This window comes from Ailuropoda melanoleuca, chromosome X (genome assembly GCF_002007445.2).
Source record: "Ailuropoda melanoleuca isolate Jingjing chromosome X, ASM200744v2, whole genome shotgun sequence".
Classification (NCBI taxonomy): Eukaryota; Metazoa; Chordata; class Mammalia; order Carnivora; family Ursidae; genus Ailuropoda; species Ailuropoda melanoleuca.
In genome coordinates this window covers 5,031,805-5,058,974 of record NC_048238.1, presented here as the reverse complement: position 1 = coordinate 5,058,974, position 27,170 = coordinate 5,031,805, and the positions used below count along the sequence as shown (strand labels likewise).

The following is a 27,170-nucleotide window of genomic DNA, read 5'->3' as shown; positions in this document are numbered from 1 at the left end:
TGATGTGGCCCTTTAACATGGGATCTCTTCCACACCAATGGCACTTAGCTGTGTGACATGTTAATCTATTGTTTTAACATCACAGGGGAAGAATGTTGTATTGATTCAAATTCTTAAAGCATCCCAAATTCCAAAAACACAACTGACCGACCATTGTGTCTGGTGATTGAGATCTCTCCTGCTGTGCTGCTAGGACAATCCAAGGAATTTTGGAGCTCAGCCATTTGTCAGAAATACCCTAAAGCGAAAGAACCGACTAAGGAAACATAGGGCTCATTTCTTTTCATAGGAGGTAAGAAACACATATCTTTGAAGTGCAAAGAAATCTAGCGCAAGAAGCAGGAATTAAGGTTCGAAACAGAGAAGGTCTGAGTCAGGGTACCGAGTCCGAAATCAGTTATTCCCCAAACGGAAAGGGACAGAGATGGAATAACCTTCAAGTCAAATGCCTATCTGGAAGTCCTAAAGACCCGTGAGGTAGGTCCTCACAAACTTCAACGAGTCCTAGAGACATGCTACTCAAACTTAAGGCTCAAGGGTCCACATTTCGAATGTCTAAAGACCTCCCAGTTGATTCTTAGGTAGATGGCCCGTGGGTCACGCTTTGAGAAACAAAGAGGAAGAGGCACGAACAATGCAAAGGTCTAGCTCAAAAGTTCATAGATTTGGCTTCAGATTAGACTAATCCCCCCGGAGAGCATAAACAAAGGCCTATACCCAGAACACACCCACCCCTAGATAAATTAATTCAGAGTATCTGCAACCGAAGGTCAAGCATCGGTATTTTTAGCCCTAACTCCACTGAGGTATCACTGACAAATAAAAAATTGCCTATATTTAAAGTACACAAAATGTTGTGATACACGTATACACTGAGATGTTTTCCACAATCATGCTAATAAACTTATCCATCACCACGATCACAGAGCCAATTTTTTGCTTTGACGAGAACAATTAATAATTAACAATGAAGCTAATTTTTTTGCGAACCATCTTTAGCAGATACCAAGTATACAGAAAAGCCTTGCTAACTACAGTCACCAAGCTGGATGTGATGAGATCCCCAGGACTGACTCATCCTGCAGGCTTCCAGAGTTTTTTGCAAGATCGCCAAGGGATGCTAGAGTTCAGCCAAGACTGAGAAACTGTGGTCTAAATTGTTGCTCTCAATTGTTAGCGTGCATGCATATCACCAGAAGATGTTGTTTAACTGCACCCCGTGATTCAGTAAGTGTGGGTCAGGCCCAAGGGTTTGTATTTCCAACAGGCTCGGCCGCACGGATGCCGCTAGACAACACATGGAGTAGCAAGGCTGTAGGTAACTTAAGTTTATCTGGCTGCTCCAGGCATGAAGTCCTCATGATTGTAGCACCTGGGGGTCCTACTGACCCTTCTGCACACAAGAGCTTTCTATATCATTTCAAAGATGAAGAGATAGGAGACAAAAGCCTATAAAAATATGGAAAAATCAACAAATGTATAAAATACATTTAATATGTATTATACACACAAAATATGTATATAGTTGGTATTCGTTTTACATGACTATATCTAATAGTCTTTTAGGCATATATTTTGTACAAATATTCTTTACACATAAAATACATATTATATGTATTTATATAAAATAAATAAGATATAAAAATAAGAAAAAGATGTGTCAATAAATTTCTCATGCACAATATTTATTCATTTGTATGAGTAAATTAAATTAGTAATTTAGTTTGAGGGGTTTTTTTTAACCATCTTTTAATTCAAAAGCTATGAGTACATAAATTAGTCATATTTTAAGATCTGATTCAGAAAGCCTAATTTTAGCAGAACGAAGCCCTTCTGCTAACTGGCCATCACTGCTGCTAAAAGTACCACCCCCCTTGCAGCGGGGAAAGGTCCAAACACGATATTAACATTTCTCTCCTCAGGAGCTTCCTTGTGAGAGGGAGGGAAACAGATTTTAATTTTTTGTAGCTGCGTGAGAGCATTTTTTTCCTTCCCAGGCTTTGAATGTACACATTATCAAAAGGCTGCAAAACATACCAGGAGGTGGGTAAAGCTCCAGGAAAAGCTCATTTTGGGAACCCGCGTCTGCCTTAGAGAACACGGGAGTCAGAAACAGCAGGTCAGTCCTGTGGTCTGGCAAACACACCTGGGCCTCCCTGGGCTTTCTAATCGCTCCGAGCAAACCGACACACTCCAGGGTCTGTGCACTTGGAAACAGAACCAGCCTCGCAATTTCCTCATTCTCCCTGATGTTCCCTTTTGTCCCAAGTCAAGGAACTGCGTTAACATTGTTAAAAAGAAAATCACAGGCCCAAACTGGCATCGCGTGGGTGAAGGACCCAAGTCAGGACACCAAGACTTAGTGCCTACTTTAACTCCATCCTGAAGGCCCCCGAAATGGAATCTTGAACCTGCGACCACAGGAATCCTCCTGGTCAACGTTAGGAATTTTGGTGATAAGCCCCTCTTGTTCCCCTTGGGAAAGCAACCTTGCCTAAAACAATGGGTTCTTTGTCAGTAATATCCTTTTTCCGGTTTCCTCTCTACCTCTAAAGTCTTTTCATTGTCTGTATCTGTTTGGAGCTCCCCTCCACTTATGGATGGGATGCTGCCCGATTCATAAAGCCAGTGAGATCTTCAGCAGTTACTCGGTTGCATTCTTGTGGCTGAACAACATACTCCCATGTTAGAGTTCTCAAAGGCATTCCTCCCGCCTCCCTAGGTGCGCCCAAAGCAGCTATGTACTGAGGACAGATGGCGACTATTTCAAGCCAATATGACAACGTTCTTTTCGTTCACAACAAAACCTGGGACAACCACGCAGGCTTGGGGGCAAAGAGTCTGGTGCAATGTGCATTTCCTCATGTGCACGCATCACGTATCTACAGCTAGGGCACCTGGGAGTAACGCCCCTCTCCCCAGCCCCACAAAGCATGCAGAACCAGTTTGCTCGGAAAAAAGGAACACTCCCCATTCCGTGCCAATTATTAATTCTCTATGTGTTGGGAAGTAGAAATGCTGAAGAGAAGAGAGAAGGACAGATAGGAGGTGTGGCATTCCTTTACTTCAGATCGATAAAAGCTGGAAGGGAAGCCGAGAGGGAATAATAATTTTATGTAATAAAACATTCAACACTCTACAGATATTTTAAGATGTAAGGAGAGGCAGATCTACATGGAGCCTAATGCTCAGAAAATGCGGGGAATTTGTAACAAAAGAAAGAAAAGTATTAGAGCCGCGGAGCAGACCCAAGCAAGGATGCTGAGGTCTGTCCTTCATTAGCCTCAGGAGAAGAGTAAGAAATAAAAAGAGGGGGTTACGATTGTGTTGGGTGCTGTATAGCACGAGTTGGTAAGATGACAGAGTCTGAGAGCATGGCTGTAAGGCCGTAGGTCCTGGTAGCCTCATACCTGTCTTTCCATCATGGCCCTAGGACTTCTGAACGTGGTAATCCACACAAACTAAGTGAACCTTCCATGTGCTCAGTTTTTTCACACAGCTCTTGTGAGGGGTATCTGAAACAATGTGCAGTGATTTCCATGTCATAAGTGGCTAATAAATTTGACTTAGAAGAAGAATTATCAATACGATATTTGTAGACCACTACACCAACTGCTTACTCTGAAAATCAGTGATTGAAGGGCTGCATTGAAGACTCTTCTGTGCCTCTCTAGGAATTTTATTCCAGGGAACGGGAGCGCCCTGGGTAAGGAAGCAAAATGCTTCTTTGGGAACATGTCCAAGGTATAAATGCATAAGAAATGAGAGAGCTAAAGCAAATAAATATTTTGGAACTTCCTAACACACATACATCATGCAAAGATCGGTGTGTGGTAAAACAATTATGTAAATGTTTAATGGTCAAAATGAATAAAGTAGGATTGGATTATTAGACCAAATTATTAAATAAATATCCATGAGTCCAGGGTGAAATAAATGAAATATTTGATAAATAGGTAGGAATACTGAAAACTCATGCATAAGAATTGCAAATAATTTATGTTGTGCTCCAACTGTAAGAAGTTACAGAGTAATTACCACCTTCTTCACTGTGACTTCCGTCTAAACACTACAGTACGGGCAGAGATAGAAAAAAGGAAAGAAAAAACAGGTAAGTTTACAGTGGTGGAGCTTGACAAATACTAACTGAGGTGATCAGGGTCAACATCTGCAACGCGAAGTCATATACGCACCTGTTACATGATGTGATGAAAAGAACACCCGACCCCTACGGTCAGCCTCCCTAAAACCCATAACCCCAGTCCAATCATGAGAAAAACTTCAGTCAAATTCAAATTGACACATATTCGACAAAATACTGGCCAACACTCCTCCAAACTGTCAAGGCCATCAACAATAAGGAAAACCTGAAAAACTGTCACAGCCAAAAGGAGCCTAAAAAGAAGTGACAATGAAATATAATGTAGGATTTGGAGAGGATCCTGGAACACAAAAAGGAAATAAGGGGAAAATCTAAGGATAATCTGAATAATATACAGAATCCCATGGAAATGTATCAATGTTGGTCCATTAACTGTGAGAAACGTGCCATCCTCACACAAGATGTTATTAATAATACAGGAAATGGGGGCACCTGGGTGGCACAGCGGTTAAGCGTCTGCCTTCAGCTCAGGGCGTGATCCCGGCGTTATGGGATCGAGCCCCACGTCAGGCTCCTCAGCTATGAGCCTGCTTCTTCCTCTCCCACTCCCCCTGCTTGTGCTCCCTCTCTCGCTGGCTGTCTCTGTCTCTTTCAAATAAATAAATAAAATCTTTAAAAAAAATAATACGGGAAATGGGATGTGGCATATAGGGGAGCTCTGTGCGGTATTTGTAATTTTTTTCTGAAAATTTAAAAGTAGTGTAAAATCTAAAAGTTCATTTTTTACGAAAGCATGGTACCTGGGAACTACATCCTCACGTGGTGACAAAATGCCACCCTGCAAAATTAGCGGTTCTCGGGGGGGGGGTGGCGGGATGTAAGTGTATAATGGAGGGCTTAGGCTCCCACGCACCTCCTTCAGCATAGCTCTTAGGATCTCTCTGGTGGACAACCAAGCACCGTGGGCCACCAGATGTACTAAAACAACAGCACTTAAGAAGGGGTCATAACTAAAATACCCTAAATCTAAAGCCTGCAGAATTACCCATAATTAGGAAATGTGGGAGACAGAGCAAGTTCACACACATGAAAACAATCAGACAAATCCAAAACCCTCTGGCTAACTTGTTTGTTTCTCAAATGCCAAGTTAGCATCATTGGAAAATGGCAAGGCTGGGGTAATAAATGTAGACTTCAAGAAGTAACTTTGATTAGATCCTGGTTTGAACAAACCATCTATAAACCCTCTATGTGGAGGCAATTGGGGAAATTTAAATACAGCTTAATGATCCTCAGAAAACAACTTCACTGTGAGGTATGAAAATAGTATTGTGATTTGGATGGGAGATATTCGTATCTTTTTTAAAAGATATTTTTGTTTGTTGTTTTGTTTTTGAAAGATTTATTTTTAGGTAATCTCTAGACCCAATGTGGAGCTCACACCCAACCGTGAGATCAAGAGTCATGCACACCACAGACTGAGCCAGCGAGAGACCCCTAAAAGATATTTTTGGAATAAAATGCAATGATAGCTCTAATTTACTTCAAAAAATTAATTTAAAAATCAAATACAATATGTCAAAAGGGCTGATATTAGTGAAATCTAGATGATACACACATGGGAGTATGAGTCAGCTTTTGCTATGTAACAAAATTCCCAACCCTGAGTGATTTAACAGAATAACTCTTTTTTTTTTTTAAAGATTTTTTATTTATTTATTAGACAGAGATAGAGACAGCCAGCGAGAGAGGGAACACAAGCAGGGGGAGTGGGAGAGGAAGAAGCAGGCTCATAGCTGAGGAGCCTGACGTGGGGCTCGATCCCATAACGCCGGGATCACGCCCTGAGCTGAAGGCAGACGCTTAACCGCTGTGCCACCCAGGCGCCCCTAACAGAATAACTCTTTATTCTCTCTCCTCTGTCTGTGGGTCATCTGGTGGTAAGCGGGTCTCAGCTGCACTTCCCCGGGCAGGACTCTTATATTTCACACAGTCTTTGGAGGGATCAGCAAGCTGGGACACTTCCTTCTCATGGCTATGGCAAAAGTTGAAACAGGCACACCTCGTCACACAAACATACCGCAAGCCTTGCTTGCACCCCGTTGATCAAGACAAGTTACATGACCAAGAACAACCAAGTACACGGGAACATGTACTTTGTCTCTAGTGAAAAAAAACTCCAAAGTCATATGGCAAGAAGCACAGACACAGGGAGGAGTGGCATTACAATCAACAATGCACACGGCTTTCCTCTTCAGTGATGGGGCTGTATGATACCATGTTCTCATTCATTCCGTAGGGTTAGAAATTGTCACAAATTCAACCCCTCCGGTTTTCTAAGAAGAAAATCTCAGCAATGTTCGTTTTGTATTTACTACTCTCTCCGATTCTTTCCTAACTCCGCTTTACGCATAGTACGCATTGCATACAAGTATGTGGAACTAATACGCGTACCAAACTGGCACCCTTCTGCACGATTGAGAAGTGTATATCTTCCGTTTTCTCCATCCCTCAAATTTCCGGAAAGGCTAGTCAATAATGCTCATTTATGAAGATAAACTATCTACCTCCCAGGCTGCCATTTATAAACTTCCTCTCAAACGCCGAAACCATTTTGTGATTTATCATTCATGTTAGCCTATTCTATTATTGGCACAAACGCAGGAGAGTAAAGTGAATGAAAACTTCTCCTTCTCCTCCTTCTCCTCCTTCTCCTTCTCCTCCTTCTCCTTCTTTTTCTTCTATTTTTTTTAAGATATATTGGGCCAAATTACTGTAACAGTGGGTGGCATCAGCATCAAGGTACCTTTCACTATTGTATGCATTTCGATCCACACACAAAGATATAAATTCAAAGGGTGTTTCATTTCCGAGTAGCCTTTGATTTACACAAGTTCAGTCTTCAAAAGGGGAAGTGAGTATGGCTGCTAAGGACTGATGGTGTCCAGAGCCATCCATCACCCCTTGGCTATCATACCCAACACCAGGTTGCTTAGCATTCCCTGTGCAAAGGAAATCTGACCAAGGGAAGATTTTAATTTAGCAGTGAACACGGGCACTAGCCTATATCTACACCATTTTCAAGAAATCTCAGCATTTGTAATAAATTGAGGGCAATGGGAATCAGACAGAATCAACGTGACTATTTACCATTTCATTTCCTGTTTTCTTTGATTTCCCACAGACATTTTTTCTTCTCCTTTGTCTTCCTCCTCTTCTTTTCCTGTTCTTTCTCCTTATCATTTTTATTCTTCTTTTCTTTTGGGGGAAGATCCACATGATTATATCACTGCCACTATACACTAACATTCACTTCTTTATATTTACATAGGAGTTCTAAAAGGAACGGGGCAAGGATGTGAATCCAACAGTTGCTATTAATAAATCTGAGAAATGAAGGCATTTGCAAACAAAATTTTAAATATCTAATTAGAATGAAAACCTCTATAATTATATCTGGTTTATGCTTATAACTATATTCATGTTATATACTATGAAGAGTATTATAAAAAAAGTATTGTAGTAATCTCCCCAATCCTTTAGTTAAGTTGCAAACCAAAATGTTATTTGGATTTATGTGTGATTTTTTTTTTAACTTTCTTATTATGGAATTGGCAATCTGTGGTATTTCCTCTCAGTTGTATGCTTTAGGATCCTGAGCAATTAAGAAAATAAAAGTATTCTGAGAAGAGACTAAAAGAAATGAAATATTTTCTGAAATGGAAAATTGTTTTGTCTAACCAAAGGAAGATAGCTTACTTAGTCCCCATAAGTCAAACTATGATCAGAGGAGTAAATGGGCCCTAGAGAAGAATTTGTGATAGTCAAAAATGAAGAATTTAGAAATGACAAGGAATCAATAAACTTCAGCATTGTGCAGGAAGAAGAGACATCGAGATCTGAATAATAACAACACTGAACGATCCTCTGACAAAATAGTTTACAAAACTTGTTGAACATGGATAGCTGTGGGCAAAAACCCGTGTGGGTAAGAAAAAGGGAATGAAGGTGCCATTCTTGAGAGGAAGAACCTTACAACTTCGATAGCCTTGCTTTTCCAGAATCTTTCACATCTGTGACCCTTCTGTAGTTGGAAGGTGCCTGGAGGGTAAGGGAAAATGACTAGCTCTGTCTAAATCATGAATGTATCCCAGAGAAGCTAATATACTCGACAGATTTTAAGAGCAAGTAACTGGGAACCCGGGTCCGGACTCCATTTCAATATGGTACACTGGAAAGACCTGGGGCTTTGCCGGTTTGCTAGAATTTGAACCCAAGTATTAGCCAGGTGGCATGGTTAACCATTCAACCTTCAGCAAGTCCATCTCTAAGCCCAAATCCTCCCTCTACAATGCAGATATCATAACACATGGATTTTTACAGGAATTAAATGAAACAATGAGGCTTCATGGCAGTGTCCATCTTTGAGATAGTCATATACAACACAGGACAGAAAGTGTGGGCACAAAGGTGGACAAGCTATGGACTATGTGCCAAATGAATCACATCACCTGTGTGTTTAAACAGAAATTTTACAAATTTCTGAGCAAATTTACAAATAAGATTTTATTAGGATGTGGCCACACTCACTAGTTTATGTACTGTTTCTGGCACTTTCTTGCTCCAATAGCAGGGTTACGTGGTCACGTCGACAGAGGCTGTATGACCTACAGAGGCATCATAAGATATTTTAAATTCTTGAGGGAGACACAGAAACATTTGACTTCTGTCAGATGTCAGCAAACAATGTGCTGGCAGGTGTTCCGAGTTGCAACGTTAAATCATGCTACCTTCCTGCAAAGCTGAGTCTGGGGCTCTGTGAAAAATCCAAGTGGAACAGGTTGAGTGAGTTCAAGTTGATTCCAAAGTTGGTCAAGTTTTGCGGTGACTCACAGGCTTACACATTACTAAACAGATATGGTCATTTAAGGAATATTACTCAGCTATCAAAAAGACAATTTCTCAACATTTGCTGCAACATGGATGGCACTGGAGGAGATAATGCTAAGTGAAATAAGTCAAGCAGAGAAAGACAATTATCATATGGTTTCACTCATTTATGGAACATAAGGAATAGCAGGGAGATCGGTAGGAGAAAAAAGGGATAAAGAAAGGGGGGATAATCAGAGGGGGGAATGAAGCATGAGAGACTATGGACTCTGAGAAACAAACTGAGGGCTTCAGATGGGCGGGGGATAGGGGAATGGGATAGGCTGGTGGTGGGTAGTAAGGAGGACATGAATAGCATGATGCACAGGGTGTTATACGCAACTAATGAATCATCGAACTTTACATAAAAAAATGTGGTCATTTAAGAAGAAAATTAAAAAATTCATATATATAATTGTAATGTTGTAAATAAATTTTGTAATGTTGAGTACAATGTTAGTATATACATTCTTTATATATATATGTAAGTAATCACTACACCCAACATGGGGCTTGAACTCATGACCCCAAGATCAAGAGTCACATGCTTTCCAGACCGAGCCAGCCAGGCGCCCCTAGGACATTCTTCTTCTGTTGTGTGGGCCCAAGCTGTTCAGCCTTTCTTTTACCTGAGAGGTATCACAAATCAGCTACTAAGACACAACAGGGCCACTGCCTCAGGAAGAATGGGCATCTCTGATTCAGACAAGAGAGGTGTGACCTTGGCGTGATCCTGACTGCCTCTCTGCATTCAACGTTAGTCCTGCTGGCTTTTCCAGTGCCCAAGAAGGCTGTTGCCTTGATGTACAACTACATAGGGTTGAAAGAGATACCTTTCTATAAAACTTGCCTTGACCTTCAGAAACTCCACTGTGAGTACAATCCCTGTCACCATGGCAGTGAGCAAGGATGACCTCACACAGACTAAATCCCCTTCCGTCACTGGCTTCTTCCTCCAAGAATCTGCTAACCCAAACTTTGCCAAAGGTCAGGTGGATGGCGAATCATACCGAATTCCACTTCTCCCCTGGAAGCTGCCTCTTAGCATTGCCTCTTGACTTCCTGTCAGCAGCTGGTAGCCCTCACGGTGATTTATCCACTAGGAGAAGCTGGAGGTCTGGAGCACGTGTGTTTCTTATTTGAAGGCCACAGCTGCCTGTTTGAAGCTTGGAGCAGTTGGCCAGCGAATCCTCTTCAGTGGACAAAATGAAGGGTTAGCCTACCATGTAAATGCATTAGGGACAATGTGCACTTATCTTTCTTTGTTCCAAGCTGATGGATTCTTCCCTGCTCTCCTCTTCTATTGACTATCGTTGGAACTTCCTCATTTCTGATTTTCAACACTGTTATTATTAGGCCGGTCTAAAGACCCCTTACAGACGATACCTGACAAACACCCATATACTAATTATTTTTACTTTCCCATGGCAAGATAATAAAGGTTATTTTCATTCAGAATGCATTTTGTGGTTCAATGACTCTGGCCTATTTACAGTTTTTGACTTTCCTATTTGAGAGATGAGAATAATACTAATAATTTAACTGACAAAAAAATCCCACACTGATATGGATTTCTCTATTTTTATATTCCTATGCAGAGGATGCTTTATCTCGAGTCTAGATGATACTAAAAATAAAATGTTACCGAAGGCTATGTCTGTTTTGAAAAATGAATTCACATAGGGATCATGTGGGAAAGTGACTTTTCCTTCATCTGAAGGTAACAGCAGAGGCTTTGTTAAATGCTGAACCATTATCGGCCTTGCATTTTTAGCAGACTGATTTTCAAGTCTCTGGGTCGAGATCTAAATGCAAGTCCAGTTCATACTGTCCATACTGTGACTTTGACGCCTGGACAACTTCCAAGACAAAATTCTGGCAGTTTGCCAAATGTTCTCTTGAGGATGAAATGAGAGTTTCCCTAAATTCTGGATGCAACTCTAGCTTGGATCTTGTGATCCAATGCTCAAAACCAGGCCTCTTATTCCTGAGCCCAGATAACCCCCAGGGTACCCTTGTTCTCAAATGTGATTTCTTCACATTCTCCTGGGCTTTTGTCCCCTGTTGGTAACCTTTCCAGGGTCCAAACTCTTTTCTCCTAGAACGTGACCTTTTTCTGGAGGGTCCCACATTCCCTTGAGACAGTGTAACTTCCCTGGATTATGACTTGATCACTGAGACCCTTACCGGTTGGGAAGCTTCTTGGCTTGCTGTCATTTACCATGTGTCCCTCAGTGCCCTCACATGCCTGTTGGGTCACCTTCTATCTTTTCAATTGGACATCCTTGAAGGTCCCTGTTCAGCTTCATCCATTTCATACTGCCCTATGTCCCTGGTCTAGTCTTTAAATGAACATCTGGAGAAACCGAGAAGGGCCTAGTATTTTCTGGAAGCTCTCCATCCTTCTGCAATTAAAAACCACCCAACTTTAACTGATGTGGGATGTGTCCCAGCCTCCCAGCCAACGTCTGGGCATCATCTAGCCAACTGGCCATCTCTTAACTCTGAGGATTGTGTCATAAATTTCAGTGGTGTCTACATTCTCATCTCTGCCTTTTAATCCACTGGATCCTGGGTTACGGGGAAAGACTTTCATGATCAATGTAAATGGACAGTCAGCCAAGTGATAATTTCAATGTCCACCTCACGGTTGGTAAAACTTTCCCATTTGCTAAGCCCACTGGAGGGTGATCTTTCTGAACTACGTGAACGTAATCAGTAATTCATATAATTTGTGAAATTTAATCGAGGAGCCCCCTCCGCTGTCTCTTTCTCACCTGTTGGAGTGCTTAACTTACATATTCCTTAAGGTCAAAGTAGAAAGGTGGGGTCATTGTCATCCCGCTCCCGAAGAAGCCTACAATTAAAATACTGAGCCTGCCTTTGCTTTCCTGTACGGTTTGCATTTAGGCAGCACAGCCTGAAGCTCGTTTATAAGAGCAAAAGTAATAGGTTTTAGTGGAAAAGATAAGCTTTCCCCATTCACTTGTTATTTTGGATTTGTATTCTAACAAAATAGGAATGTACACAGTTGATTAAGTTAAACTGATAAGAATGTTGTGGTAATTGCCTCAAAAAGAATGTAGATAAGTTAAAAAAGGGGAAATATCCCAAACTAAATGGGATGTTAAGCATGGGCTCTTTGGTCTTGAATAAATCAGATACTTATCTGCCACCAACAACAAAGTTAAAAAAAAAAATTCACATTTACTCCTTTCTCTCCATGCCTGGAGGAGGTTGCCCGTATTACATATTATCTACTGGTAAGACAGCATGTGAATATATGAGCACTTATCGTTTTGTACATGAGTTAAATGTATAACTTACAATTAAATATTGTAACGAACATAGGGTTATCCAACACGTTATTTGTCTAGAGAAGGGGTTTTCAGAAGTGGGTGGCAATCTCCCCCACAGACAACACTTGGTAATGTCTGGGGTTCAGGTGGTTCTCCCAGCGGAGGGGAGCAGGCTATAGGCCTAACGTGAAGACCCAGGGATGATGCTACACATCATACAAAGCATAGGAAAGGCCTCTCTACCCCCAGCCAAAATAATTACCCAGGTTCAAGGATCCATAGCGCAACAACTGAGAAATTGCGGACTAAATACACATAGGTATTTTCTGGTGTTATATTCACTTTGCACCAAGCGTGGCACTTAGAATCTCCATTTCAACTGCCTCACTCACTTCTCACAACCGTCCTACAAGGCTGTACCCATTATACAGGTGAGAAAATGGAGACTGATAGGCACAGGAACTTATTAACCTTAATTAGGAAGAGGGACAGTCATGATTCAAAGCAAGATTGATCTGGTTCCTACATCATTCAGAACTGCCACACAAGATTCCTCTTGCAGACACCACTTAGCTAAAGATTAGCAAAACAACATTGGAGTAGGTGGTTAAATCCTCATAATTGAAGATTTAATTGACGTTATTCATTGACCTGGATCATGCCTAATCAATACCAAAGTCAGCATGCAAGACCATTTTTCTTACTCTGAGTCTCTTTATACAAAATACCATTTGGTATAGCCAAAATATCATTGATAAGTCAAGTTACTGTGGTCGGTAGGATAATGGCCTCAAAGACATCCACATCCTAATTGCAAAAACCGTGTATTTGTTACATGACCTGGCAGAGGGAAATGAAAGTTGCACATGGAATTAAGGTTAGTAAGCAGGTGGTCTGGATATTGTGAGATTACCCTGAATTATTTGGGTGGGCCAAATGGAATCACTTGGCACAAAGCCCGTTTCCTATATGGAGATATCCCCCACCACGCCTGCTGTCATGGTGGGGGCGGAGTGTACCTCTTACCACAGAAAACAAAAGAACACGTGGTTCTTCCCTCCACTTTTCAGACAGACTTTGACTGAGTCTGTGGCCAGACGCCTACCATGAGGATGCTGAATTTGTCAACAGGGATCCAACACCAGGAATGTCAGAGACAATTCCTGCTCACCATGGAAGCGGTGGCCACAAGATGCAGTTCCCAGGGGCCAGTGGACCGTGTGTCCATGCTTCTTGGCTGGAGGTGTAGCTGTAGCAGCCACACGCTGTGCTGAAGACGGTCGTGTCCTCCTCAGACTCCGTCAGTGCCCCCGTGTGCAGGACATATCTCCCACGCATTCCCGTTATTCCCCCCGACACTCTAAGCACGATTCTCCACCTTTCCTGGTGATTGTGCAAGCTCTTCAGTGTCTCTGCAACATACTCTGTTACCACACCATCAGCCTGCATCCGTTCCACTCCTCCTGCTACGAATGCCAAGTCAACAGACGAGGACAACATCAAGGAAGTTAGCTCACTTAGGACACCAGTCGCTTGGTCAGAGGCACCACGACATGGGTGGAATCTAGGCAGACACGTGTGAGCTGTAAGAGTGAAGGAACGGACACATCCCACAGAGAAAAGAAAAGCAGAAATGAAGACAGAAGGAAAGGTAAAACGTCACGGGCCCCTTCACGCAGGCCAGGATCATGAACTAAAGCACCTGATCTGCTCTTCCTGAGAGCGGACAGGTTCGAGGATCCCTCCTCCCCTAAGTTGTATTGTGACTCCTGTCTTCAAATACCTACAGAGCAGGAAGGCACACATATATCCTACACACACAGCTGTATGTGTGCCATATATCTACCGCATACACATAGATATCACAGGTGTGTGTACTTAGGTAATATATATACATATATACACATAACGGGTGTATTGATAAAGATATGTGGCGTACATATATATTATACATATGCATATATGCTATACCTATGGTCTACACATACAAGATCAACCTATACATTTATACCTGTGTCATATAATACATATCATAGAGTAAAACACTGGCCAAAGACCATCCGTCACCTGCCCACAAGTGTGCCTTGATGAACACACCTACTATGTCCTGATGTTGAACTAGTTCCCGTGGGACAGGCAGATGACTACCATCTGGGTTTCCTTTTCTCAAAGCTCCATGACTCACACATGGCAGAAACCCAGTCACAGTCAGAAAGAAAGGAAAGGACGTACATAAAGTCTAACTGAGGAGCAATGCAATGGATAACAGGTTAATGGTCCAAGGAGCAAAACAAGACGTATGAATTATTGACAGTAGGAAACAAAATGTTGGGGGAGATCAGGGGGAGGAAGAGATTTGAACTTCCATGGAATTCTCAAGCAGACAGATCTGGATGCCATTTGGACCAGTGGAGAAGCAGCCAATATTTTTCTGAGGAACACATAGCATGAGCTAGGGGACGTTCAGAAGAAAACAAGTGGATATTACAAATAATCATCTTGCACCTGGAAATCAATGGGATATTGTTTAACTCACAGAGCCAAGGATTAAAAATATATGTAAGATTCTCTTAGAAGAAAAGGCCTTTCAAGAAAGCTTGGGGGGCGCCTGGGTGGCACAGCGGTTTAAGCGTCTGCCTTCGGCTCAGGGCATGATCCCGGCATTATGGGATCGAGCCCCACATCAGGCTCCTCCACTATGAGCCTGCTTCTTCCTCTCCCACTCCCCCTGCTTGTGTTCCCTCTCTCGCTGGCTGTCTCTATCTCTGTCAAATAAATAAAATCTTTAAAAAAAAAAGATTTAAAAAAAGAAAGCTTGGAACAGAGAAGGTACTGATTGCAAAAGTCACTTCAATTAATAAATGATAGGAGGGAAGAATGAGTGTGGGGAGCACCTGGATTAAATATAAGGAATATTAAATAAACTCATCTTTGCTGTCCTGATTTGGCTAAAGTGGGCACCTACAATTATAAGCCATGATTTTCTAGAAGAGAATGTTGGTGAATTTTACATGTTTGCAAATGTAGGAAGTTAGAAAGTAGTAATCTACTAGAAGGGAATTGAAGGTAATGTCTAGTTTCATTATCTTGCCACTGAATTGCCTAATGCAGTGATTTATCCAACCTTGACATTATGGACATTTTGTCAATTGCATAATCCTTGTGGTCAGTCAGGCTGTCCTGTGCGTTATGCGAATGTTGAGCTCGATCCCTGGATACTACCTACCAGATGCCAGAAGCACCCTTCCCCAATATCACAGCCACAAATGTCTCCCTACATTGACAGATGTCTTCTGCAGAGAAAGTTACCTCCAGTTGAGAAATATTGCTCTAAGGGCTATCTTGCTAGCCTAAGACGAATGCTTGCCAATGCTTAAGAAAGGTTTGCACAGGTTACCTGTTTTAGCTCTCTTTCCTTCTGATCCAAGTGTCTAACCATAAACATTATTTCTATGAAGCGCTGATACTCCCTAAAACAACTAACATAATCATGGGAAATACAGAAAATTCTGTTGGCTGGACAAGCAGTTGAGTGCCTATAATTATTCCCAGCTATGAAGTTAGGAAATCATTTCGTTCACATAATATTCACCATCTTAGAATATTTTCTCAACCGTATATTCTCAATTCTCTTACACTAAAGAATGATGGGACCCATGAAGGATGGAAACTTCCGGTTCTGCGCCAGTTCGGATATCAAGATATGGCCGCAGGAAGCATGACTGGGGGTGAGGATGCTCAGGTGGGTCAGGAGCCAGCCTTGTCAATGCAGGAAGTGGTTGAGTCTCAGGTTTGTGAAGGGGACAATGCAGTGTGGGTACCATCAATGCACAGGGGAATTCCCGGAAAGGCTGGCCATCGGTCTCCATTAGAGCCTATACGTTTTGGGTATTGGATCCACAGGATCTCCTAGTCAATGGTGTCTGAGACTTTGTTCCCCTCCTTTGTTCTCCATTCTTATTCTCAAGCCTTGTAGTCTATGACTGCAATTTTCCTCCCCTAATCCAGAAAGAGCAACCCGATGCCACATCCATGCTAAAAGTGTGGTCACCAGGAGGAGCAAGGGGAGGGCTCTCCCTTACCCTCAGTCTAATGGGCCAAAATGAAATTTAGCAGGCACCATCCTGTGTCCAAATCACCAAACCGCAAGTTTCAGACGCACCTTCCTTTCTGCTGCACCGTGTGTGTCTCAGAAAGACTTCCATGCATTTCAAAAGAGGAATCTATCTAAAACGGCAGCATGCCCGTGCAAAACAAGGAACAATTACATCCATACTATTTTCTTAGGCAGGTATTTCAAAAGCCGATTCCGGACGTGAGACTTGTTTTGGTAACCTATTTTCCCAGCTTTTCCTTGAAACTAAAATTTATAGGGTAATCTAAAGTTTTAAGATTTGAAAAAGAGCTCTGGTAATCTTTTCATTTTCTATAGGCTTTCTTATTTTGAACTGCATCAAAAAAATAAATAATGTTTTATGGCCCTGAACTTCAAGTAGGTTTTAAAAGACATTTAAGGATATACTTCAGTTACGTGTGGGACCCAATCTTGATGAACAGTGCACTCTGTCTATTCCGTCGGGATAGCCCACTGCTTTATGATGTCGGACTATGTCTACTCGATGAGAACAAGAAGGAATCTCGAGACCCACGATGGGAAGTAAACGAGCCCAGGCACTGCTGTAAGATGCCACGTTAGAAGATGGAGCGCCTAGATGGGTCTCAGGGCAACAGGGCTGTGGTTGGATTCCGGCGCATAAGCAAACAGAGGAGATGTGAAGTAATGAGAACACCCCAATCACAACGCCTGGAAATTCAGCAAGCCAGCAATTTCAGACATAGAAACTTTCATTCCCTTTTCCTGGTAGCTTCCACGCCACTGAGGATCGGTTTACGACGTTCCAGAAGAGGTAAAATATTCAAAAGTGATCTTTGCGACCTGCGTGAGATTGCTGTACGGTACTCTGCATACACGGAAAACCATACAGAGCATTTTTTAAAAAGATTTTATGAATTTATTTGACAGAGAGAGAGAGCAGGGGAGCTGCAGAGGGAAAAGCAGACTCCCCACTGAGCAGGGAGCCGGATGCGGGACTCGATCCAAGACCCCAGGATCACAACCTGAGCCAGAGGCAGATGCTTCACCGACTGAGCCACCCAGGCGCCCCCAGAGAATTTGCTGACAGTCCACTGGCTATCTACAGGATTCTTGCAATGACAATACTCTAAACTGAGAAATGTTTCCTGAGACATGAACTTTATCTAGTTGAACTTTCAGTATTTCGTTATTTTTATCTTTTTTTTTAAAGATTTTATTTATTTATGTGACAGAGAGACAGCCAGCGAGAGAGGGAACACAGCAGGGGAGAGAGAGAGGAAGAAGCAGGCTCCCCGCCAAGGAGCCCGATGTGGGACTCGATCCCGGAACACCGGGATCACACCCTGAGCCGAAGGCAGACGCTTAACGACTGCGCTACCCAGGCACCCCTATTTTTATCTTTGAACATTATGAAACTATGTCCTCTTGTCAAAATTACACCTAGAAAAATCCTTCAAGACCTGGTGTACTAAAAAAATGGGGTAAAATTTACAAATTTGATTGAGAAATGATCAGTCCACAAATTCGTGAGATAAAGATATTTCACCTAGATAATTACCACATTTTAAGGGCACATACTTGCAAATAAAGTGCCCCAAGGATAAGACATCCAATACACGAGTACAGCAATGAGTAAGGAAGATGTTTTTCTATATTCCGAAATTCTATGAAAACAAAAGGAACAGAGTGAAGACTTATGGAGTTACTGCTGTGGTTACCTCAGATAGAACAGGAAAAAACACGATGGCACTCAGATATATCAATACTGATATTGATTATAAATTTATATCACAATATATACAAGGATTGGTGTGCTTTATCCCTCAGATCAAAAAAGGAATATGCAATAAACAACAAGAAAATTGGGCAAAACGTATGAAACAATTGCATTCAAATATTGCGCGATGGTCAGGACAGAAATGTGATCATTGATAGAAGAAAATAATAAGGTGAGTCTGACGATTGCCCTATCTCCGTGGCCAAAGGAACATTCTAGGCTGTAAAAGCAGAGAAGGGGACTCTAGCTGAGAAGGCACAAAATTCAGAGAGGCTGTCTTGACAACAGCTTGCGGGTCAGAGTTCCAGAAACCACAGTGCTGCAAAGTAAAGGTGTTCTAAACTCCTACCAGAAGGGCACCTGCCGGGAGCAGTCGGCAGAACATAAGACTCTTGACGTTGGGGTTGTGAGTTCAAGCCCCATGTTGGAAACAGAGCGTACTTAAAGAAAGGAAAAAAAAAAAGGAAAGAAACTTTTTTTTTTTAGAAGGATTTTATTTATTTACTTAAGAGAGAGTGTAAGCACAGGGGAAGAGGGGGAAGCCTACTCCCCGTTGAACAGGGAGCCATCCCAGGACACTGGGATCATGACCTGAGCCGAAGGCAGACGCTTAACTGTGTCAGCCAGGTGCCCCATGAAACTTCTAAAATTAAAAAAATAATATTAACAAATTAAAACTCCTACTGGAGATGCATGTCATGGAAAATACTTAGACAAGAATCTTGGGCACAAAATACAGTTATCGATACTGGGGAATAAAAAGCAAAGAGGCTGGCGTTAAAAAATGATGTAGCTGACCGAAATTATAAACTGTCCAACACACTTTGTGTCGACGGCTCCAGAAATAAATTCTTGGGTGAGCACATCTAAATGGCTAATATTAGGTCATGGGTCTGTGATTGATCAGGTCAGGGAGAGAGAGAATATGAGCTTCCTGCTTTGAAAGCAAATAGCAGAGCTCAGTCTTCCCTTAAACCTAATAACTAGCAGCTTCCCCAAACCCACCAAGAACTTCAGGTTTGTCAAGTTCGGGTGGGCAAATAATTATGCATGGGCGTTACCATAATCTTTCTACTGAAAGAGCGGGGTACCTTCTTTTTTGTTTACATTGAATGTATTAATCAATTCATCATCAAAACATTATTTAGAACATTCTTTTCTTATTATTAAACTTAAAATGTTAACATAGTAAATCAGTGTTATAATACGAAATACATCTAACATTTTCAAACAGGGTCCCTTTGTGTAATAATAATGGTGCAATAAGGGGACTCTAAGATCTCATGAAATATTTTTCTGCAAAATTTCACTGAATTTGTTGTTTGCTTTTCAGGGAAAATCACACGTTCAGCTACCTTAAATTATCTAAAAGCCTTTATAAGTATAGGAACGAGTAGGAAGAGTGTGTCATCATAGAGTTATCTTAAAGCTGCTGTTTTGCATTCTTGAATCGGGCACTTCAAAATCCAAATAACATCTTAAAAGAGAGAAACAAGTACTTTTTTAGATCAGTGTTTCTCAACTTTAATGGGGGGGGTGCTAATGGTTTTCCTGAAAAGGCTTTTCGAACTTCATTTTCTGTAATCCATCCAAATTACATATAATTTTAATACCCCGTCTATGCTGTCTATGCATTTGACTTTTATATGCTTAGGTACTCTGTGTAATCTGTGCTTGACAAACAGCAAGAGGAAGATTTGTTGCTCCCCAAGAATCTTTGCTTTCCTCTCGGATGTGAGATCTCCTGCTGAGAATGTTAGCTCTAGAATAGCGGTGTCCAACAGAACTCGTGGTAATGAAGGAAATATCTGGTAGTAGATGGTAGACGATGACCAGTTGTTTCATGTGACTGTAATTAACTATAATTAATTTAAATGAGTACAAATGGCCAGTGGCTACCACATGGGATACCAAAGTTCTAGACAGGTAAGAAGAAAACAATTGAAGTCCCAAGGAGTAGCTCATGACATGACTTTTGAAGAAGCATCTATTAAAGTCGTGGGACTCAGTCAGGGGTGATGTTACTCTATCCCCACCCACCCTGGGGGAGAACTAGCAAATTCTGAGGACATTTTGCTTTGTCACAAGTGGCAGCAGGTGCTAAGGCGCCCATGGCATCCAATCAGCAGAAGCCATCAATGGTGGCCAACACATTCTAATGCCCCTCCCTGCCCCAACAAGAATTACTGAGCGCCCCCATGAACAGCGTCAGGTTGGGAAACTCTGTGGGGAAGGTAGACCAGCTGAAACGTAAGCTTGGGATTTCAGCCTCTCCAAACACCTCCTTGCATTTGGGAGGGCAGCACGACCAAGAGGTTCCCTTCCTGCCGTGATTTCGGAAACACAAAGACGCTCTCTGCTCGACATACGTAACTGCATCTCAACACTGTCTCTAGGGGTTTCCGTCAGGCAGGAATACAAATAGCACCTCAGGCAAAATGTTTACTTACCCTTTCCCTTAGCGTATAAACAGCAGAGAGTAAAATGCATGCTCTGAAAGTCTCCCGAGGCATGCCCATCCAACGGAGCTGCACAGATCCTGTTACCAGCGCTGGGGAGGCGTGCCGCAGTGGTTTACCCGGCTTGCTTTAGGATTGCAAATATCATAAATATGGTTTCTAGGCCAGGTTGGAGAAGTGGCTCAGAAGATGACCGTTATTGGTAAACCATCTGGGACTCTACAAGTAATATCTACTTTTCTAGGGAGATTCTGAGCGACCTAAACCCTGTAAGGAAATGTGACGGGGCGCATTTACAAATACTGATAATCCGTATTCCAGGCCAACGGCAATGCTATAGGAGTAGGGCAAAGAGCTCCAGATTTCTCGGAGCAGCAATGTGATACCGGTACATTCTAACAGGCAGGGAAGTCTCCCTTGCCAACTAGGTTCCGGATGACGTCTGAATAACCATTCTGTAATCCGGTTAGTCTCTCCATCTCTACCTTGTTCCAGTTGTATGAGTTGGGTGACGCTGTGCCACTGTGCCACTGTGAAAAACGCACGCGTACGATATTTCAGGAAAAGCACGGGAGGGAAGAAATGCCACAGACCAAAGAACACGATACTATACAGAAGTCTGGGTGTGTGACAGGGGAACGTGACGTACCCTGGATCAACACTTTCATAAGGAGAGCGGGTGCGGCTTGGTGCCACGAGGACTCTCGGAAATAAGATTCACGCTGAAACTCAGGGGCCTGGGAATTAAAATAGCTACAGGTATAATTTAAATCAGAAACAGAGATGGCTCAATGTTTCCGAAGGGAACACATTTTCACCGGTCAGCACGGATCACCGGGTTAGGTTTTCCCGCTCAGCTACGCCATGACGACCACGGACAGGATCAGAGCACTCAAACGCAGTGTCAGAAATTCATCCTGTGTCTCGAGGTTGTATTAAGGCCCGTTTAGCCATAAACTCGGCTGCAGCTGCAAACCTCCAACAGCAAAATATCGCTCTTCTAAATCATTATGAAATTGTGCAAAAAACGAGAAACGGGTCACAACTTGCCAAAACGAAGCCTCAAGACGGGCAGTGAAGGCAGGCTTCTGAGAGGTACTAGGGAAGGGGCCAGTTCCTGGGAGAAGTCAACGGCCTGTGGGCTCTGTAGTGGGAGGAATGATCATACCCTAAGGAATCGAGAAATCTGCAGGAGAAAACAGCAGCTGGAGAAGCCCATGGGAGGCAAAGTCTTTAAAGATCGGGAAGCAAATGAGGGATAAAAAGGAACGTCTTTGGCTGAAGAGAGTTGCTCATGCATTTTCTGTACTTTAAACTTTTTTATTACAAGGATCCATCAAACGTTAGGAGGAACTACAGGGGATTTTACAAAGTAAGAGAGGAAAAGGCCCCAGCTGTAATTCTTTTTTTTTTTTTTATCAATGAAATCATATGCTATAACGGGTGAGATTAAAGGTTCCAGGAACTGGACAATATTGGTGGTCCTGTAAATGAGTAAAAGTCGTTAAGAAACCCATTTGGAAACACACATCTAAATGCATAAAATCCTATGCCCTTTGGTGCAGTTTCGTATTTGTATGAATCTATCCAAAGCATAACCAACTGTTGTGTGAGGAATGGGAGAGTTCGTATGCTGAAAATGACCAGCACGTGACAGATCTGGAAATATGGAAGATGCGATATTAATTTCCTTGAATATGATTTTGACAATGTCGCCACTTGAAAGTGTTTGCTTAGGGTTAGGGAAGGAAGGGACTGACCACTGCCTTTCCCATCTCTGCCCCTATAGTGCCCCATGCCCAAGGAGCATGTTGGAAAAGTATGGAGAGTGTGTGGTCCTAGAGCAAGGACGTTTCTGAAGTTTCCAGGGAGAGAAAGCACATGGTGGATGCTGGAGATTTCTTATCTATGCTTTCATGCAAAAGCAGGTAGCTAGTGAATTAGAAGAAAGATAATCCATCCTTGAAGGTTGGGTACAAGGGCACCAGATTGACTTGTCTGATTTTTCTGCACAGTTTCCATTCTGTGCTGGAGCCCCAAGGAGCAACACAGGCCACCTGCCAGTCTGGATAGATCCTGGACCTTCTCATGCCTCCAGAAGCCCAGAAGATACCCCCTTGCACATAAGCAGGGGAGGGTCACCACAGTGTCTCCCTTACTCAGAGCCTGATGTGAGAAAAGAAAAGTCTTCCTGGCCTTCCAGAGCCACCAAGTTACCCACATGTCACCACAAGTAGGGTTCAAGACATCACGTCTTGTAAGCAAGAAAAAAGGGAGTGCGTTTCATTTACAGGGCCCGAGCCATCAACAGGAATAAGGCTTAGCATTGTATCTGGGGCCCATAGTTCCTACTCCATTGACAATAACGGACAATACAGGAGAAAAAATGCACAAGTTATGAGAATTTTTCTTCACACTTATAATTAGGAATCCACATTGGCTGTCTGGATCTAAAATAATGAGTTCCTAAACAAACAAAGACAAGCACACATAGAAAGAGAACGATACCATGGAAAACTAAACAGCCATGCTAAAGAAATTCTCCTACCGGGAAAAAAGGAAATAAAAATCAGAAGCAAAGGCGAGAGATGTGGAAGACAAAGGCTACAGTTAGGAGTGTACCGAGTATCTGCTAAGATATAGAATATGCACGTTAATATGCGTGATGAATTACTCTAGATTTATGTAAGTCCCATTGTGCTCTGCACATCTGTCCACATCGTGCAAATTCCACTACTATGCTTGAAGAGTCGGTGACACACCAGTAGGACAAGCTCTAGAAAACCAATTTATGAAGACAGTTAAGGGCATTGACCCTGACTCTTGACTTCTTGTGTTGAAATTCCAATTCGTCCACTTCCTACCTGTAAATTCCTTAAATTCTATAGACTTCAGTTTCCTCTTTGGTAAAATGAACACAAAGTATCACTTGCCTTACAGGGCGAGTATAAGGATCGCACACCTTGGAGCGCCTGGGTGGCTCAGTCCCATAAGTGTGGGACTCTTGATCTCAGCTCAGGTCTTGATCTCACAGTCGTGAGTCCAAGCCCCACATTGCGCTCCACCACGCTGGGCATGGAGCCTACTTTACAGTAAATTAATTTAAAAAATAATAAACAAAAAAAGGATCGCACATCTTAAAAAAAAAAGTAGAAGTGTTACCTACGATGCAACTTACTCTTTTTAACAACAGTACCATACTTTATAGAAGGCATGTTAACAACGGCCTTATTGATGCACACACAGACGCTTACTCCCTGACGGCATCAAACCACCTTGGATATAACATCTTTGTTCAGTTCTTTAAATGCCTAACAACTCCCAATTTGCATACTTGGTGTCAAGTTCATTAACCTTGAGGAAATGTGAAATATTTAAAGCAAGTTTCCAGACTTGACGTACACAAGTGGGTTAGCTGTCTGATTACATGAACTGATGACGAGGATGACATTCATAAATAATAACATATATCAAGCTCTCTCGAGACATTACCCACTTCAGTCTGAAATTCGTTTCAGATGGGAGTGCCATGAAGCGAAGCTCTTCAGAGAACACACGTCATAGCTGTGTTTAAAATGGAAAGGAGGGGCGCCTGGGTGGCTCAGTTGGTTAAACGTCTGCCTTTGGTCTGGGTCATTGTCCCAGGGTCCTGGAATCGAGCCCCTTATTGGGCTCCCTGCTCAGCGGGAAGTCTGCTTCTCCCTCTCCTCCCCCCCTTGTGCTCTCTCTCACTATCTCTGTCGCTGTCTCTGTCTCTCCCTCTCAAATAAATAAAATATTAAAATAAAATGGAAAGAAAATTCCCTCCTATATCTTTTATAAAACATATCTTGTATTTAATTGTACGTACTTGTGTGTATTTACTGCTTTTAAATTTCCTACATTAAACTTTCTATGACAGTATATATTATGTTTTCTCTCTTACAGTTTCTGTACCTCCAACAAGAGAGATTTTTGCTACCAAAAGAAAAGCAAAATAATCATAACGATATCCATCATCATAGGAGACTGGCAGAATAACAATGATCATAAGAGAAAATACTATTTAATAGAGGTCCTGAGCTGCTGGTCAGATAGATATGCACAGCCCTTAGATGTGTTCACTTGCTGAGCACAAGGTTTGTAAAAAAAAAAAAAAAAAAAAAAAGCATCACTTGCAAGCATTAAGAAAAAAAATCACATTAGCAGCTTGAATTTGCTATAGCTGCTCTTGGAAGGTCACTGAAATACGTGGCAATATCTGGATGTCTGTGGCCTGGAGGTCAGTGGTTGGAGCTGATGGTTAGCTGCTCCCTCTTAAAAGGGTGTTCTTTCTTTCTTTCTTTCTTTCTTTCTTTCTTTCTTTCTTTCCTTCTTTCTTTCTTTCTTCTTTCTTCAAAGATTGTATTTATTTGTCAGAGAGAGAGCACAAGCAGGGGGGCAGGCAGAGGGAGAACAAGATTCCCTACTGAGCAAGGAGCCCAATGCCAGACTCGATCCCAAGACCCTGGGATCATGACCTGAGCCAAAGGCAGACGCTTAACCGACTGAGCCACCTAGGCACCCCAGGAGTATTAAATTGCTGGTTCACCAAAACCTCCGTCTCTTCTGCTATCTGGAATCATGCCCACTGGCACTGGACATTTGATCTCCTGCGTTACGAGATTCTATCTCCTAGTGTCTATCATTCTACTGAGGGCTTCAGATTCTTTATTACATTTAACACACAACATCCTAGAAAAGAATGCCTTTCATTCGTTCGTTCGTTCTTTCATCCATCCATCCATTTAGAGGGTGGAGGGCAGAGACAGGGGAAGAGAGAGAATCTTAAGTAGGTTCCACACTAAGCATGGTGCCCAATGCAGAGATTGATCTGATTGACCCTGAAATCATGACCTAAACCAAAATAGAGAGTCAGACACTTCACCAAATGCACAACGCATGTGCCCCTGAATTCCTTTTAAATATACATTTAAAATATGGTAAGACTGGAACTTAAGGATATTGGACAAAACTCACTCAACGTCCCCCAATGCAGCCCAGCCGCGATTTGAACATAAATGTACAACTACGCAGATGAAACTCTGAGCTTCTAGGCGGATTTGCCTTCCTTGCAAAATACTCACTAACACCAAGTGGATTCAGCTGCATTTGTGTCTCAGTATCCCCAACATTTCCTTCCCCAGGGACTGACCTTACTGTTCTTCACACTTGGATCCACCCTTTCTCTCCCAACTTTATCCTTAGAGACCCAAAATGAAGAAATAAATTTTTAACCTTTTCTCCAGCTTTAATGAGAAATCATTGGCATATCTCTGTGACATCAGCTGAAGCCCTGTGTGCAAGGTAAGGGTTTGACTTGCACGTCCTGTGACATGATGACAAATGTAGGAGCAGCTAACATGACATCATCTTTATCTGTTTCTAAAATATTTTTATAGTCATATACCCCTTTCTGTTTTCTTCACAGGGAAATGCATTTTGCCTGAGTAGAAATGTAAGGCTGAATAATTTTATTTTTTAGATATTCGTCACCCATGGTAGAATAATACCAATTCCAACTCATTCTCTGCCAACGCAATCTTCTGAGTTACATCTTCATCAGCAAAAACTTAGGAATTGTGACCTTTGCGTGATCGAGGCAAGTCCTGAACATTATTGCCTTGAAGAATAAAGACACTATGATTAACCATCCCTTAGGGAATAAAGTTTCCAGTAGGAATCAGTTATTAAAAAAAAAAAATACCTTCGCCGATAATCTGAGATGGTGATACCTGTATGCAGGTCAATCTAACAAATGTTAATCTAAGTGGACATCTCCACTGAGTACACAATCCCATGCGTCACTGTGTAGTCGATCCGCAAGCATCCCTTCAAGACGTCAGAGCTTTGGAAGCATTATCCCCCCTTGGAGGTGGACCTGTCCCCAGCTCTGAAAGTGGACCTTCTTTCTCCCTTTATCTTCTGCTGGTGTTCAAAGTAGCAGGTGTTCTTTTTATTATTTGCAACTGATCTGATTAAAACTTAATGACAACATATGCAAAAAGGTGTTGTCTCACGGTGATGTATATGAATTTAAGGTTATGATTTTCCATGCCAAATGAAAAACCATTTACCTAAACCTCCCTGAACAAAAGTCCTTGTGTGACAGATGATCAGGCATGCCCAAGCAGATGGGGAAATGTTCTGAGAACTGGAGGAATCCAGCTAGTTACTCGAGGTCTTTGCAGTGGCCCTAAAGGCTAATCTATTTTATTTTTTTCCTAGGGGATTGGGCAGATGGGACAATGGTATTGGAGGAGTTTTTCTCTTACTTTTCTCCAGTTGGTCAACTCTTTTCTCCTAGGGGAGAACAAGGGGGATTTGGTGAAGCTGCTGAAGGATTGCAAGAAATAAGAAACTGAGATGCCTGTTGTATCAGCTCAGTGACTTCATCCATGACCCAAATCTCACTCCTTCCTTTTAGAAGTTGGTGAGGAGACAATGCTCCCAGGACAGAATCCTTACTCATTCTGCACTGGAACCATCA

General features: G+C 42.2%; 1 pseudogene; it reads left to right on the top strand.

Moving 5' to 3' along the window:
* The first annotated feature begins 16,928 nt into the window (after nucleotides 1–16,928).
* LOC100472896 overlaps nucleotides 16,929–27,170 on the top strand; it is a 34,709-nt pseudogene continuing 24,467 nt past the window's right edge.